The following is a 13,710-nucleotide window of genomic DNA, read 5'->3' as shown; positions in this document are numbered from 1 at the left end:
CAGCCATTTCACTTCCAGGTATTTATCCAAAGCAGACAGACAGACACACACACATCATAGCAGTTTCACTTATAAGTGCACAAAACCAGAACCCAAATGTCCAATAACAAGCGAATGGATAAACAAAGTGTGATATATTCATACAATGGAATATGGGTCAGTGATAAAAAGAATAAACTTCAAGTGAACAAAACAGTATTAATGTTGTATTAAAAAAAAAAAAAGCCAGACACAAAGAAGTATATATTGTGATAATACTGCATAAAATTGTTGAAAAGGCTGGAGTTCCCGTTGTGGCACAGTGGTTAACGAATCCGACTAGGAACCATGAGGTTGCGGGTTCGATCCCTGGCCTTGCTCAGTGGGTTAGGGATCCGGCGTTGCTGTGAGCTGTGGTATAGATTGAAGACGTGGCTCCAAGCCCGCGCTGCTGTGGCTGTGGAGTAGGCCGGCAGCTATAGCTCCGATTCGACTCCTAGCCCAGGAACCTCCATATACCACAGGAAGCAGTCCTAGAAAACACAAAAAAAAGACCAAAAAAAAATTTGTTGAAAAGGCAAACTGATCTACTATGATAGAAAGTAGATTAGAATTTACTTGCAGCTGGGGGAGGAAAGGGAGGGTTGACTGCAAAGAGACATAGGGGAACTTTTGGGGGAGAGAGAAATATTCTACATCTTGACTGTGATGGTGGTTACAAGGGAGTAATTCTTTGTCAAACTCAATAAGCTAAACACTTAAAATGGATAAACATACCTCAACAAAGTGTATTAAAAGCAGCTATTACTTGCAGGAAGTGAGGTGGTGAGGGTAATACTTACTACCCTCCTTTGAATTTGTATTATCAACGTGTGTATTACCACTGTGATTTAAAACAAGCCCATGACTACAGAGAAGTACTCAAATTATTTAAAGCCCTTTCTAAATTAATTTGCCTCAAAGATCAATTTTTCTATAATACATAATTACCAATAACATTCTGTTTTTCCTCCTATTAATACTGTATTATGCACTGCATCTGTGTTTCTTAGCACCATTGGAGCAGTTGATATGTATTCTCTGTAATTAAAAAAATTTATAAGCAGTCAATAATCCACAATAATGTTATAAATAAAACTTACACTAGTGTTTACATGATGCTTATTTAATGCTGTCCTTATTATTGTATGTAAAAGTGCTTTTATTTACAGTAGTTACATAGCCAAACTGACATTACTTAAGTTCATCCGGCAGAGGAACTGAACAAGACCTCAATCTTTCTTAAGAGCCCTAGCCCAAGACTTCTATTCCACTAACAACAACAAAAAAAGCCCCACGAAACACACAAACAAAAAGCAATCATATTCTGAAAGTCTTTAGCACCAAAACTAATCCCTGTGCTAGTCATACCTTAGTCCCCTTCATTGATAGAAGAAATTTGAGACTCCATTTTTTTCTCTCCAATGCAATGGGGGCAGGGGGAGTTTATAGTTCAAGCCACACTAGCCTCCAAATCTATGGCGTAGCCACAACTAGGGAGCTCTTCTAACACCTAGGCCTGGGTGTCCAGATGCCTGGTTCCTTTCAGGCTGCAAATTCAGAACTTAGTTTTTTCTCTTTTCTTCTCCCTTTTTGGCCCCTTATCGGAAGGGAACTCTGGACTTCCTCTTGAGGCTGTCCCTACCATAAGCAAGTTTGCCCAACTTCCCTTCCTCCCACCTGTCTTCCCGAGAAGAGTGTAGTTTTCTCAGCAACAGGTCCAATACCTACTACATTTACCACAAGAAAAGTGTACGTTGGGGTATCTCAGTCACAGTATATTCAAAGTTTAGTCATGACCACAAACATCACATCCTCATTTAATGCCATCATGTTCACAAATACAAAATCTGAGAATTAAGGTGAAAAATCTGGTAGGGCCTCCTAATCACTGCATGAACTAATGTCTAATTTACTAGAAGATTCTGTCTGCACTGGATTCTAAGACAATTTATCCAGAACATATTCTTATCATGAAAATATTCTAGCTGTTTTCACAAAAGTTAAATAATATACTAAAGAACTTATTACCAGAAGAGAAGGATTAAGTAATCTAAAATAGTGCTTCCCAATCTCTTTCACATGACAGCACACACAAAAGGTATTTCTACAGCATACTGAGACTGAGGGCCAAGACCACAAGGGCTCTACCACCCAGACTCCCGCCTGGGCACCCTAGGGCAGCATGTGAGACGAGAAACACTGATCCAAGAGCTCCTCGTGCTAATGCTCTGGGTCACTGCAACAAACTGGAGAGAAAATTATCCATACACTGTCATCAAGAAATTAGCTTAAGAAAAACAGCTGTTTCTTACTATACATGTATCTAACCTACACATCTTGTTTAAAACATGAAACATTCCTAGTTCATGTCATCTCCACTATACGAGTCCTGTCAGATCTTTAAGGCCAGAGTTCACCTGTCCTTCCTCTATGTTCCCAAAACCATTCTTTACTTTTATTAAACAATCTGTCTTGCAGTTACCTATAGCTGTATTATTACTCTATTAGATTAAATACCCTTTTGAAGGTAAATTTTTTTTTTTTTGTCTTTTTGCCTTTTCTAGGTCTGCTCCCGCGGCACATGGAGGTTCCCAGGCTAGGGGTCTAATCGGAGTTGTAGCCTCCGGCCTACACCAGAGCCACAGCAACAAGGGATCCGAGCCACGTCTGCAACCTACACCACAGCTCACGGCAACGCCGGATCCTTAACCCACTGAGCAGGCCAGGGATCGAACCCGCAACCTCATGGTTCCTAGTCGGATTCATTAACCACTGTGCCACGACAGGCACTCCCGAAGGTAATTTTTAAAGGTAGTTTTCACAACTGTTAAATCTCAACTTGTGGTGAGTCATACTCAATGATAATGCTGCTTGCTCTTTACCATAATCAGTGTATACAGCCCATGTACTTTCCCCCTCTGTATTCCAAAATTTGATTAGCTAAATTCTCAACTATTCCACTTTTCCAAACTTTCAAAAAGACCAAAATGTCCGTTTGCATTAGCCCCACATTCACAAAACTTAGTAAAGCAAATGTCCATTATAGAATGCTAACATCCGGAGTTCCCGTCATGGCGCAGTGGTTAACGAATCCGACTAGGAACCATGAGGTTGCGGGTTCGGTCCCTGCCCTTGCTCAGTGGGTTAACGATCCGGCGTTGCCATGAGCTGTGGTGTAGGTTGCAGACACGGCTCAGATCCCGCGTTGCTGTGGCTCTGGCGTAGGCCGGTGGCTACAGCTCCAATTAGACCCCTAGCCTGGGAACTTCCATATGCCGCGGGAGCGGCCCAAAGAAATAGCAAAAAGACAAAAATAAATAAATAAATAAAAATAACTTAAAAAAAAAAGAATGCTAACATCCAAGTATCAATTCTTTTATTCTAATCAAAAACAATGTTCCCTTTGGAGTTCCGGTCATGGCTCAGTGGGTAACGAATCCGACTAGGAACCATGAGGTTGTGGGTTCAATCCTTGGCCTTGCTCAGTGGGTTAAGGATCCGGTGTTGCTGTGAGCTGTGGTGTAGGTCATAGACGCGGCTCGGATCCCGAGTTACTGTGGCTCTGGTGTAGGCCGGAGGCTACAGCTCCTATTAGACCTCAACCTGGGGTCTATTAGACCATGTGCCGCAGGTGCAGCCCTACAAAAGACCAAAAAAAAAAAAAAAAAAAGTTCCCAGAACTCAACACATAACTGACAAACCCACACTACTGCTACCTGACATAGTCCACAACAGTAACTTTTAACTATCTGAGGAGATTGAGGAAGCATTTTAAATTAATGTCACTCCTACTGGGGAATTTTAGCCAATGAGAATCTATTCTCATTCAAGAGTATATGGGCATTTTTATAATGAAATGTTATGATAGCCTTACTTGGAATTATCACTTTATAAACTTTCTCCCTAAAATTTGCAAATACATCTGAATGCTAAAATTTTATTCAGAATCATGATTTATATTTTCATCTTCTCTTTCCCTTTAAAATACATTTAACTTTTAACAGTAAGTAGAAGAAAGAGAAGTATAAGTGAATATATAATAAACTACTAATACAAATTAGTACACAAATTAATGTCATGCAGCAACATTCCCAAAATATTCTATGTCCCATGTTTTTGTTTAAAACACCAGTTGCTAAAGTTAATAAAAATTTATTTTTGCAAAGTTTAACAAGAAAAAAAAAAAGCCTCAATAAATGTTCTAAATTGTACATTATCCCAAAACCAAAATACATATATATTCACGGAACTAGATTCAAGTTAACAAAATTAATTCAAATTTACAAAAAGATACTAATTGTAGAGTCCATGGCTCTCTGCTTAATTAATATTGTTTAACACCAAGCTTCTAGGGTGTTTATCATCTATGTTTGCATCTCTACCATCTATATATAGCCTGATATTTAGTTAACATGATCATACTTTTCAGGTTACCTACTTTTTCTTAGAGATTCAAATTTTGAGAGGAAAATAAATATACTATACAATCTAATTATTTCAGTGCCTGTCCAGCTACCTTCCTTCACACTCTGTTCAGCTTTCTCTCAGTCTCTATTGCTATTTTAATAAAGAAAAATGACAACAATGTATAACTGAACTGAACACACTCTGTAAACATCACAAAGATGTTTGGGAAAGCTTTACAACTTTCCAACTCTGAGACAGAGGATGCAAAGAGTACACACTATTTCAACAAAGGAAGGGTCCATAACACAAGATTCACGCTGTACCAATCTGTCTCTCTGTGATTCTAATGCTTCTACATTTAAGACAAAAACTTTTTCTTGCGTGGTTTTAAGTCAAGATAGAATAAAGTGGAATATAACAAGCTGTTTCAGAGACACAAAGTGTCTTAATATCTTTCTTATAATGTATGGCATACTCTGAGTCTGATTCATTCATTCATTCACTCATTTATTGGTTGCCCTGCCTGTGGCATGTGCAATTCTGGGGCCAGGGATCAGACCTGAGCTGCAGCTGCCACCTAAGCTGCAGCTGTGGCAACCGTGGATCCTTAACCCACTGTGCTGGGCTAGGATCAAACCCAAGTCCCAGCACTCTCAAGACACCACTGATCCTGATGTACCATTGCACCACAGCGGGAACTCCTAGAGTTATTTTCATTTTAAAAAGTAAAAGAAGGGGAGTTCCCGTCGTGGCGCAGTGGTTGACGAATCCGACTAGGAACCATGAGGTTGCGGGTTCGGTCCCTGCCCTTGCTCAGTGGGTTAAGGATCCGGCGTTGCCGTGAGCTGTGGTGTAGGTTGCAGACGCGGCTCGGATCCAGCGTTGCTGTGGCTCTGGCGTAGGCCGGTGGCTACAGCTCCGATTCAACCCCTAGCCTGGGAACCTCCATATGCCGCGGGAGCGGCCCAAGAAATAGCAACAACAATAACAACAACAAAAATAAATAAATAAAATTAAAAAGTAAAAGAAAATTCACTATCAAAAAATTGCAAATATGAAAAAGGCTTTATTTCTATAAAGTCTCCTCATTCTATAATAATTTGTACACTATCTTTGGAAATTAAAAATTAACTACCTGTTATTATTAATCTATTTTGAGAGAGACAGGATTAGTCCTTTACTTCCTAGCTGGAGAGTAGAAGGAAAATACTTATTAATTTCCTATGTCACATCCCAACCCCAAACACAAGACCAAGAAGGTTTCTTTTGAGTCTAGACATGGATAGAATAATAGCGGGTATTTTTACTTTGAAATTTCCTATCAAAAGTGATAAAGTGATACAACAATTACTGTTCTGGCTTCTTTTAAGTATAATAATATATGTCTTGCCATGATATTGTGATTTATAATATGAAATATACAGTTGGTCTCTGTCCACTGTTCTTGAACAGAGCCCCAAAACCCTTGGAATTTCCTAAGTGTAAAGAGCAGTAAAGATGTCTTTTGTGAAGTTCATGAGACAACTTCTGGACAGCCTCAAATAACCTAAGGTTGGGGGCTGTACGCTGTAGGAACTAGACCTATGAGTAGAGGGCTGGAACTTTCAGCTCCACCCCCAACTTCCTGGGAGGGTAGAAGGGCTGGCAGGTGAGTCCTGTCACCAATGGCCAATGATTTAATCAATCACGCCTCCATTAAAAACTTGAAAGCTCAGGGTCAGTAGAAAATTGACAGAACACTGTAAACCAGCTATAATGGAAAAAATAATAATCATTAAGTAAAAAAATAAATAAATAAAAGAAAAGTCAGGGTCTGGAGAGCTTCCAGGTTAGTGAAAAGCCAGAGACTGATATGCTCTGAGAGAGCATGGAAGCTCTGCTCCTTTCTCTCAAACCCTGCCCCATGAATCTCTCCCATCCGCCTGTTCCTGAGTTGTATCCTTATACACTAAACTGGTAACCTAGTAAGTAAAATATTTCTCTGGGTTCTGCACCAAAGCACTACAATAAACAGAGGAGGTTTATGGCCAGGAAGTCAGAAGTTGGGTGGGGGTGAGGGGCAGTCTTATAAAAAGGACTGAACCTTTAACCCATGGACTCCAACGCTATCTCCAGGTAGATAGCATCACAGTTTAGCTGAACTGTAGGACATCCAGGCGGTGTGGGAGAATTGCTAGCCGTGGGGAAAAACCCAAATGTTGGAACTGGTGTCAAAATCAGACTTAAAAACTTTTAGGCACAGATGTTAAAATATTGATATATAAAACAGAATATCTAGAATTTTGCTTCAAAATATTCCAAAGAAAAGTAAAAGTGGATAGGGATATAACTGAAACAAGACTGGCCAAAAACTGTAACTATTTTCAAATGGAATACAGGAGTTCAATGTTACTCTCTCTACTACTGTATGTTTCAAAGTTTCCTTTTTTTTTTTTTTTTTGTCTTTTGTCTTTTTAGGGCCACACCTGCAGTATGTGGAGGCTCCCAGGCTAGGGGTCCAATTGGAGCTTAGCCGAGGGCCTACACCACAGCCACAGCAACTCGGGATCCGAGCCACATCTGCGACCTACACCACAGCTCACGGCAACGCCAGATCCTTAACCCACTGAGCAAGGCCAGGGATCGAACCTGCAAGCTCATGATTCCTAGTTGGATTCGTTTCTGCTGCGCCATGATGGGAACTCCTCAAAGTTCTCTAAAATACAGCTTTGTTTTTAAGTGTGTTGTGTTACTCAAGTGTAGGAATCAGAAAACCTGGTTTTCAATTATGTGAGTGGACAACATTATTTCTCTACACCCTCAGTTTCCACCTCAGTTTCCCAAAAGGGTCTGGACTCAAGTTGTATTTTTTAAGATTTTGCTAGTTCAATTTTTTTATGATTCAACTGAGTTTGGTTTCTACACTTTGAATTTGGTTTAACTGACAATTTTAACTATAATCTAGAATGCATTCATAGCTACATCTGATACAATCAACTGGATATCATTCACAACTGTTACCAACATAACACTACAGTACTGTTGGTCCTATCTGTCCTCGGATTCGAAGGGCCAGCTGTATTCACTGTACCACACACGCCATTTTGTAAAGGGATCTGAGCATCATGGATTTCAATATTTGAGGGGCTCCAGAAACCAATCCACAATACCAAGGGATGACTGTATTTATCTCAGCTGAGCCTTCATTCCTAGATATTCTGCATTCTCCCAAACACTTTGTCTTTCACTATTACCTCTCTTAGACCCTTTATTCTCTGGAGATAAATTTTTCAAAGAAAACAGAGGCCATCAGGAATAATCTGTTCCAGTTTCCCCACCTGGAAACTGCAACAGCCCATCTTCACCTCTGTCTGTATTTCTCCAAGTCCTTTCCAACTGAAGCCCCTGCAAAACCTAACCACAATGTGGATCTCTCACTTCACCTCCCTAACAGCTCCCCACTACTCCAGGCTCAATCATTTATTCCTTTTCTAGCCAGGTCCTTAAGTCTCTTTTGCTCTTTTCTTCAGTTTAGCTTACAAGCAACAGTCAATCCCACCACTTCTCAACAAATGAGAAACAATAAGAAATTCTTTTAACCATATCTCCTCCTCAAGCTAACCTGCGGTCCCTCCTTCCCGGGGATTTTCAAGTTTTTTAACTGAGTTCCTACTGACTAGTTTAATCTACACTCAACTCCAACTCACTCCTTACCATATTATAATCTAGCTCCCAGCCTCCACCACTCTCTGGGTTTTCCACTTACCACTAGTCCTCAACTACAAAGAATTATTTTATTTTAGGTCCTCATCATCCAGAAGCACTGGATGCTCCAACGGTTATCCCTCCTTTAGGAAAGTCTTCCTGCCTAAAGTTCTTTCTTTAAAAAATAATTCAATGAACTTTATTATATTTATAGCTGTACAACCATCACAACCAAATTTTAGAACCTTTCCACCCCAAACCCTCAGCTTCCCTAAAGTTCTGACACACCACTTTGCTGTAAGCTTCCTACAGACCATTCTTCAGTACTTATGTTCACTAGTCCTCTAAAATGATGAGGTTCCTGGGGTTCTTTCCTCCCCTGGTCCTCTCTTCTTCTTATCCTTATGAGCTCTCATCTATATCATCATCTTAAACACTCTAAGCACTGCTTGAACTATTTTCCAAATTTTCATCACTGGCCACATCATCCTAGAACAGGGAGTATGTAAACTAGGGCCTGTGAGCCATATCTAGCCTGCCACCTGATTTTGTAAACAGGCTTTGTTTACCTATTGCCTACGGCTCTTTCATGCTCATAGTGGAGTTGAGCAGTTATGACATAAGCAGTAAAATATTTAGGCTTCTAAAAATATTATAGCCCTTTACAGAAAAGCTAGCTAACTTCTGTTCTCTGTTCTTATTCTGATCAACTAAATAGTCCTAGTAACTTTCTGCCTTTGGCGCCCAATGCCAGTGCTATTAGTCAGATCATCCATCTCCGAGACCCCTGAGAGTTTTCTTTCTCCCAAGCTCTCCTCCCATCCTCATCAATCTATCTCCTGTGATGCAATCAAAGCAATAGTTCTCAATGTATAAAACCCACTTCTCAATTTTAAAATCTTCCCCATGGTAAGTAAAGCTTTTTCACAATGCGACCCCAGCTTATCTTGTCCAACTTCCTAAGCACTCCACCTGTAAGAAATACTGAATAAGGAGTTCCCTTCGTGGCTCAGCAGTTAACAAACCCAACTAGAATCCATGAGGCTGTGGGTTCCAACCCTGGCCTCACTCAGTGGCTTGAGGATCCGGCATTGCCGTGAGCTGCGGTGTAGCTCACAGACGTGGCTCGGATCCCACAGTGCTATGGCATAGGCTGGCAGCTGTAGCTCCAATTCGACCCCCTAGCCTGGGAACCTCCATATGCCCTGGGTGCAGCCCTTTAAAAAAAAAAGAAAAGAAAAAGAAACACTGAATGATTTTAGTTCCCCAGAGCACATGATGCTTACTTTCAGGCCCAATGAAATAACTACACTTTTTTTCTAGTTTCAGCTTAAGCACAATCATCTCCATGAAGCTTTTCCTGACTCGCTCACACTCCCTAGGTGCCCACTGTACCCTCTACCCAATTCCATTATAATAATTATTTGTTTACTGTTACATCATGTCCGCACCAGTTCCTCGAGCAGAGACTGAAGCAGAGCAGGAGAATGGCAATTAAGGGCACAGAGGTTTTAAGTAAGAAATCTAGGACTGATGACAGTCTTGCCTCTTGCTAGTTGTTTGATCTTAAGCAAATTACTCCAGTTCTTCATCTGTATAATGGCAATTTTGTGAGGACTATTTAAGATTTTTGTTACAAGCAGAGTACTCTATACACAGTAAGTACTCAATAATTATCATTATTTTCACTGTTTTATCCCTCACACTTAGTTCAGAATTCAGATAACTGCTAAGTGAAGCAAGCTAGGGGGTTTCTTTGTTTTTGTTGTTGTTGTTGTTGTTGTTGTCTTTTTAGGGCCACACCCACAGCACTTACGGAGGTTTCTAGGCCCAGGGTCAAACAGGAGCTATAGCTGATGGCCTACAACAACGCCATATCCAAGCTGAATGTGCAACCTACACCACAGCTCACAGCAACATCAGATCCTTAACCCACTGAGCGAGGCCAAGGATCAAACCTGCAAACTCATGGACACTAGTCAGATTCATTTCCACTAAGCCACAGTGGTTTCACTGAGCCACAACAGGAATTCCTGAAGCAAGCTAGTTCTACACACATTATTTTCAGCTACATACTGAAATTTTCCATCTGAACATTTGGCTCCTAAAACACATTGCCCTTACTCCTGAACTGTTTCAGTTAGAGTATCCAATTTGTTAACCTTTGCCCAGGACCTTCCTGGTTTGAACACTGAATGTCTATGTCCTGAGAACTTCCTCAGTCCTAAGAAAGCCAGGACAACAGTTATCACCTTAAATTAGAGATATGTTGCCAACAGTAAAAACAGATTGGGTTAATTTAAGAAAGAAGGCGGGGGGCAGGGGGAACTGGGGACAGGAGGATTTATTGGGAAAATATAGAAAAATTCACAGAACCAAAGGAAAAGCTAAAGAATCAGATCTAAGAAAAAGATCAGGATGAAAGCAACTCCAAAGATCTAGGTGGTGGGAATTAAGAGATTTATTCATAGTACTTATGCTAGGATGAATCACTTAGGTCCCAGTATCAGCACATTCAAGATTTAAATGCCAGGGGACAAGATATGATTGGCCTATTTTGTTTATCCAGAAAGAGTGATCCACTTTAACAAAAACAGACAGAAGCATTTAGATTAAAAATTCCAGGAGTTCCCTAGTGCCCTAACAGTTCAGTTATAGATTCAGCATTGTCACCACTGTGGTTTGGGTCACTGCTGTGGCTCGGGTTCAACCCCTGGCCCAGGAACTTCTATATGCTGCAAGGATGGTCAAAAATAAAAGAAGGTTAAAAATTCCACCAAGAGGTATTCAATGGCAGAAGAACAGTTTCCAGAGGCGGAATCAGAATACCGCTTCCAAAAGAAGGGGGAAAAGATGTTAAGATCACTGTTATCAACTGTTGCTTGAACACGCCATGCATTTAACACTCCATGACCTAGTCACTGTTATCCATGTTATGTTTCCTTCTGTCCTGGCAAACTCCTGCTCTGCCTTCAAGACCTAGCTCAAGTGAGATCCTCAGTGTAAGCTTACTCAGTTTTCCCAGATATAGTTGCTCTCTTTCCCCATGCTCTCATAGTACTTTGCAAATTAAATACTTATATCATAGAGCTTATCATGCTGTACACTAGGTATCAGTCTCTCCCACCAAACTGAACTTCCCTAGAGCAAGGACAGTATTATTCATATTTATAATCTATAAAATTAACAATGCCTGCCTGGCACAAGCAAATGCTAAACAAATGTTTAATAAATCTGTTATCCAAGTCACTAGGATATAAACTGTATATGAAGCAACAAATTAAAAGGGAAGAGAAGAGCTACTACAGGTAAATATGCTGACAAGTAGCAAACAGAAAGGTGAAAGACTAAGAGCAAGGGAGGACAGGCAAAAAAAATTATGAACAGCAAAAACTCCACAAGCATAGAAATTAAGGCCAAAATTCTGACAAATCTATGAATTTGAAAAAAAATACATGTACCCTAATGTTCACAGTAGCACTATCTACACTAGCCAATACATGGAAGCAACCTAAGTGTCCATCAACTGATGAATAAATAGATGTGGTACATACATAAAATGGATTATTACTCAGCCATAAAGAAGAATGAAATAATGCGTTTGCAGCAACATGGATGGACCTAGGGATTATCATACTAAGTGAAGTTAAGTCAGACAGAGAAAGAAAAATGTCATATTAGTATCACTTACATGTGGAATCTAAAAAAATGATACAAATAAACTTATTTACATAATAAAAACAGACTCACAGATTTAGAAAAACTTAAGGTTACCGAAGGGTAAGGGGCAGGAGGAATAAATTAGGAGTTTGGGATTAAATACAGATACTACTACATATAAAATAATCAAAAAGGACCTGTTGTATAGCACAGGGAACTATACTCATTATCTTTTAATAACCTATAATAGAAGAGAATGTAAAAAAAAGAACACACACACATAAATATATAAAACTGAGTCACTTTGCTGTACACCTGAAACTAACACAATATTGTAAATCAACTATAATATAAAAATTTTAAAAAAGAAATCAAGGCCAAAATTCTAACAAATCCAAGAACTCAAAGGTATCATTTATACAAAAGCAAAAGTTAATAGCCATATGCATAATGGTGAGTCTCAAGAACCAAGAAAATAACTAATCTAAATTATATTCTATTTACAAAGGCAGAGACATGTATAGGACACTTTTAGAAATGTTGTCACTTCAAAATAAATGAAAATTTGCTATGTAAACAAATAAACTTAAATCCCAGAAAATTCAACAGTTCGGAAAGATTAATTCCAAGTAAATATAGTCATGATTAAATTTACTATATTTTAATTGCTAAAGTTGGTATCCTAACTTGTGACAAATTTTTTTCTTAATGGTGAAACTACCACAAAGCATAGCTACATCCTCTTTACATATTTAATACTGCTTTCTTTTCAAAATAAAGGAATAGAGATTTGGAAATGAGAATATAGCCAAACCTTACCCTAAGAAAACTAAAAGTCAACTTAGGAGAGTTCTATTGTGGCACAACAGGTTGATCCAGCAGCTTGGGTCACTGCTGTGATGCAGGTTAGATCCCTGGCCAGAGAACTTCCACATGCCCTGGGCACAACCAAAAAAGAAGGGAGGAGTTCCCGTCGTGGCACAGTGGTTAACGAATCCGACTAGGAACCATGAGGTTGCGGGTCCGGTCCCTGCCCTTGCTCAGTGGGTTAAGGATCCGGCGTTGCCGTGAGCTGTGGTGTAGGTTGCAGACGCGGCTCGGATCCTGCGTTGCTGTGGCTCTGGCGTAGGCCGGTGGCTACAGCTCCGATTCAACCCCTAGCCTGGGAACCTCCATATGCCGCGGGAGCGGCCCAAGAAATAGCAACAACGACAACAACAACAACAACAACAACAAAAGACAAAAAGACAAAAAATAAATAAATAAATAAATAAATAAAAAATAAAATAATAACAAAAAGAAGGGAAAAAAAAAGTCAACCTAGGAGTGCTGTCAGGCATGGAAAGAGAATGTCACTGACTGTGAAGTTAGATTTTCAAGACACATTTTCTAATTCTTTTATTGGATCCCAGGAAGTCAGGTGACTTTTTCCACTTCAAATGTTATTCAGGTCTTCAACACATTTCATCCAAACAACTAAAATTAATTTCACTAGAAGTGGTTAACTCTGACATCATGACATTAAACTATGCTCCATCATCTGAACCGTCTGACAGTCTTTTTTTTTTTTTTTTTAAGGGCCACACCTGCAGCATATAGAAGTTTTCAGGCTAGGGGTCGAAATGGAGCTGCAGCTGCCAGCCTACACCACAGCCACAACAACGCAGGATCCAAGCTGCATCTGCAACTTACGCTGCAGCAACACCAGATCCTGAACCCAGGGATTGAACTGCATCCTCATGGTTACTAGTCGGGTTCTTAACCCGCTGAGCCACAAGAGGAACTCCCATCTGACCAGACTTAACAGCATTATTGTGATATATTCTAAGGCACACAGCACCACCAAAGTATTTTTTAAATGAATATACTTAAAGATAACTGATTAAGCCTTTAAAACTAACCTCTACTTTACAGAAAATTGGGAAGGTGGTAAGATAT

The 13,710-nt window shown here is 39.8% G+C and overlaps 1 protein-coding gene across 1 annotated transcript in view; it reads right to left on the bottom strand.

Annotated features, from left to right (window-relative positions):
* KPNA3 (karyopherin subunit alpha 3) overlaps window positions 1-13,710 on the bottom strand; it is an 82,634-nt gene that overhangs the window by 60,184 nt on the left and 8,740 nt on the right. The window lies entirely within an intron of this gene.

This window comes from Phacochoerus africanus, chromosome 13 (assembly GCF_016906955.1).
Source record: "Phacochoerus africanus isolate WHEZ1 chromosome 13, ROS_Pafr_v1, whole genome shotgun sequence".
Classification (NCBI taxonomy): domain Eukaryota; kingdom Metazoa; phylum Chordata; class Mammalia; order Artiodactyla; family Suidae; genus Phacochoerus; species Phacochoerus africanus.
The sequence above is the reverse complement of the archived record's forward strand: the minus strand, read 5'-3'. Positions and strand labels throughout refer to the sequence as shown.